We start from the raw sequence: 4,831 nt of genomic DNA, 5'->3' as shown, positions 1-4,831 counted from the left end.
TACATGTGGTGGCAAGGGTCACTTCAAGAGGGATTGTCCTAACCGTAAAGTCATGATTATCAATGAGGACAATGAGTATGAGACTCGGAGATGATGTTGATCCTAATGCTCCGGAAGATGATGACTATGACACTGATGGTGAAGATGCTTATCCGTCTGAAGCTCGCACTATAGTTGTGTGTCAGCGTGCTCTTAATGTGTTGCCTAGTGCATCTACTCAGCGCTGCAATTTGTTCCAAACAAAGGCTTTAGTTGGTCCTGACAAGGCTTGCAAGGTCATTATTGATGGCGGGAGTTGCCGCAATTTAGCAAGCAAGGAGTTGTGTACCAAGCTGAAGTTGAAGTATCTACCGCACCCGCATCCATACTATATTCAGTGGTTGAGCGACAATGGTGAGATGAAGGTAAACCACATGGTGCGTGTTGAGTTTGCGATTGGACCGTATAAGAATTCCATTGATTTTGATGTGGTTCCTATGATGGTGTGTCACCTACTATTGGGTCGGCCTTGGCTCTATGTCCGTTCTGTGCAACACAATGGCCGTGCCAATACATATCACTTGGAGTTCAAGGGCAAGAAAATCAATCTACAGCCTATGTCACCACAACAAATTGTCAATGAATCTCGTCAGAAAGTTGAAGTAAACTTGGAGGATGCTTCTTTAGATAGGCGAGAGAATTGTAATGTCGTGAGTGATATAACGAAAAGTGAGAGAGTGAATTCCTTAGTTCCATTAGCCACCAAAGAAGACATGAGATAATTTAGTGAGGATCCTACAACCATGCCTCTTGTGCTCTTGTACAGGGGTAGGGTTTTGTTTTCTAACAACATGACCCCTCTTCCTCTTGGTGTTTCTAATGTTTTGCAGGAATTCGGCGACGTGTTTCCGGAGGAGGTACCCGCAGGACTACCACCATTGCGAGGTATTGAGCATCAAATCGACTTGATTCCCGGAGCTTCGCTACCCAATAGGGCACCATATCGAACGAACCCCGAAGAGACGAAGGAGATACAGAAGCAAGTACAAGCGCTACTCGACAAAGATTATATCCGCATAAGCCTTAGTACTTGTGCTGTTCCCGTTATTCTAGTTCCTAAGAAAGATGGTACATGGCGTATGTGCGTAGATTGTAGAGCGATAAACAACATTACTATTCAATATCGTCATCCTATTCCCCGTTTAGAGGATATGCAAGATGAATTGAGTGGTGCTGCTGTTTTCTCTAAAATTGATTTGCGTAGTGGTTATCATCAAATTAGGATGAAAGAAGGGGATGAGTGGAAAACAACCTTTAAAACAAAATTTGATTTATATGAGTGGTTAGTAATGCCTTTTGGTTTGACTAATGCACCTAGCACTTTCATGAGACTGATGAACCATGTTTTGCGTGATTTTATTGGCAAATTTTTGGTTGTGTACTTTGATGACATATTAATCTACAGCCGCAATGAATCTGATCATACTATACATATTCGACATGTTTTGCAAGTGTTGCGTGATAAAAACTCTATGGTAATCTTGAGAAGTGCACATTTTGCAAAGATAAGGTCATATTTCTGGGTTATGTTGTCTCTCAGCATGGAGTAGAAGTAGATGTGTCTAAAATTGCAGCTATTCAAAATTGGCCTACTCCCATGAATGTGAGTCGAGTAAGAAGTTTTCATGGTCTAGCTGGGTTTTATAGAAGATTTGTGCCCAACTTTAGTACTATTGCTGCACCTTTGAATGACTTGACTAAAAAGGGTGTTGTTTTTGAGTGGGGCGCAGCCCAAGATCTTGCTTTTGATGAACTTAAGAGATTGTTAACTTCTGCACCGTTGCTTGCACTTCCTGATTTCAATAAGCAATTTGAAATTGAATGTGATGCTAGTGGTATTGGAATTGGTGGTGTGTTGATGCAAGAGGGTCGCCCAATTGCATATTTTTCTCGAGAAACTTTCTGGTGCTAAGTTGAACTATCCTATATATGATAAAGAATTGTATGCTTTAATTAGAGTTCTTGAGGTTTGGCAACATTACTTGTGGCCAAAAGAATTTATCATACATTCTGATCATGAAGCTTTAAAATACCTGAAAGCTCAATCTACTTTGCATAAGCGTCTTGCTAAGTGGGTCGAGTTCATTGAGTCTTTTCCATATATTCTTAAGCATAAGAAGGGAAAATATAATATTGTTGCTAATCCTCTATCTAGGAAGAATATGCTATTAACTCAACTTGATGTTAAAATTTCTGGATTAGAAGTACTATGTGATTTGTATGCTACTGATCATGATTTTGCTGAACCATATCGCTTGTGTGCTATTGGTAAAGCATGGGAAAAATATCACATACTGTTGCGGTCAGAAACCCACCGGCGGGCAGCGACGGGCAACACCGTAGAGCCGGGAATCTCCCAGGACTGCGGCTGGCCCTTGTCCCTCCGAGCGACGGCCCGCAAAGCCTTCTGCGCACACGTCCGATGCTGGTGCAAGGCGTGCCACCTGACCTATACCTGGTCGGGAAGGTGTTGGATGATGCCTCGCTTAGTTTCCTGCATGGCGTACACGTAAACGTTAAATACGAGCCTCGATCGGCTCTCGAGTTGTCCTGTGAATCGGCTCAAAGAGCCGATCCACCCATGATGCGTACGAGGTGTACGATCAGATGGTGGTCCTGCTTGATCAAGAGAAAGCTGAAGCAATCTACTACGATTTAGGGTTTTCACCGCATAATCGGAACATCCTACTCGTGATTGGGCCTCGCGCTCGCGCACGGTGATCGTAAGCCGATCCTAGACAGGGCCTAAAAACCAACACGAGGTTGATCCTCGAAACGTCATGTCTAGGGCTAGCAAATGACACCCTACACGCCGCTGGATCCTCCAACCCTTTGTAAGGCCTAACAATGCAGATATTAAACTAATCCTTGAAGGACAAGGAGCAATCATAACGGATCGGATCTACTAAACAATGATCAAGCGGGGTGCCGCCCTTACACCCGTGAAAGGCGTAAGGGCGGCTAGATGCCTAAGGGTTGCACGACGATAGCATATGATACGAAGAACAATGCTAACCCTAGAACATCTATGATAACTACGTTGCTCGCCATCAAAAAGGCTTCAGTACGAGCAACGCATGGGAGACGAATAAACGTGCGCTGCCTAGATCGCAAGATGCGATCTAGGCAGCATGGTGCTTACCCGGAAGAAACCCTCGAGACGGGGGAGTTGGCGATGCGCCGAGATTGGTTTGTGTTGAACGTTGGTTGTTGTTTATTTCATAAACCCTAGATACATATTTATAGTCCGGGGGACTTTCTAATTCAGGCGTGCACCTAACCGTGCACGGGTTAAACTCTAACTCCTGACCGACACGTATCCTACTATGGTACAGATACACGGGCAATCTAGCCCAAACTTGGTACACACGGCCGATTCATGTATTTCTCCTATATATGTTCTTCAAACCCATCTTCAATCGCGGCCCACCTCTGATCCGGTCAAATTCTGGTGATAACACATGCCCCCCTGGTTTTGGAAATGACATTTCCAAAATCATTACACTTTTCCTTCGTCGGGTCATGTCGTGGCAGAGCAGAAACCGCCGCGAATCCTTCATCATGATGCCTTGCCTCCTCCACTTCTCCGCGTGGCCCGACAACTTATTTTTCTCTCTCGTTGGACACCACTTCCTCGGAAACCGCTCGTGGCATTGAACCTCCACCGTATCCTTTATTTAACCGCGTCGAGCAGTTCGCCCTTTCACCCTCCTGCTCCGTACCAGCCATCGGCAAAGAACCCCCATTCCTCCGTAGCCATGTCTTCTTCCTCCTCCTCCTCCTCAAACCTCTCCGATGTATCATCTCCCTTCCGTGAGCCGACGCCAGAGTGGGGCTCGTTGGCGGCGCACGACATCCTCGCCCCAACGACGTGGGACAAGGAGGAGCACGATTCCTCCATCTGGTCCGAGGATGATAAATCCTTGACCGACGGAGAGGACGACCTCCTATTCCTCGTCGACGGGGAGGAGGAGGCGGAGAGCGAGGACGACCGTTTCTCCTGGGACGGCTACACCTCCTCCGAGGAAGAGGTGGAGGATGACGACGACGACTCCCTCGAAGGTTACCCACCGGCGAAGCGCCTCCGCGCCTGGTGGGACGACGACAGTGATGACGACGATGAGGAAGACGAGGCTCCCGTAGAAGGCTACGGGAGCAGCGATGAGAAGCCTATCAGCACCCGCCGGCGACGAGGGCAGCAACGGACCTTAGATTAGGGACTAGTAGTAGTAGTCGACTTTTGTTCTTTCTTCCCCGAGCAATCGGCTCTTTCTTTGTAAGAAATCCCACTATTAATGAAGAGAGTATTCCCAAATTACTCTTACTTTCTTGTCGACTTTGCCGATTGTCGAAACGAAGTCGCTGAACAAAGAGCCGATGACAGGGCATCAACTTGCACTATAACCGCGATTCGAGGCCAAGCCGTTGCCTATCCACACGGTCCAACAGGTCTAGTTTCCGTCCAAACCATCTCAAACGTGCAGATTGGACTCCTCGACAACCACTAGGATGACTTATCCCAAATATTATGATTGAGCTTGCCCCTCTAGAGTCGATGACAATGCATCGGCTTTTATTATTCTGAAGTCGATGCCCGTGCATCGGCTTTTTTTACTGGCCGATTTTAAAATCGGCCTCCATATCTCACTGCCCATCCTCCCACATGCTTGGGAAATACTTCTTGAGATGTTGGCCATTGACGGCCACTGGGAACTTCACACCATCCAACTGTTCAAGCATGTAGGCATTGCCCTTCGTAACCTGGATGACTTTGTAAGGACCGTGCCAATTA

This window comes from Lolium rigidum, chromosome 6, assembly GCF_022539505.1.
Source record: "Lolium rigidum isolate FL_2022 chromosome 6, APGP_CSIRO_Lrig_0.1, whole genome shotgun sequence".
Taxonomy (NCBI): Eukaryota; Viridiplantae; Streptophyta; class Magnoliopsida; order Poales; family Poaceae; genus Lolium; species Lolium rigidum.
Note: the sequence above shows the minus strand (reverse complement) of the source record.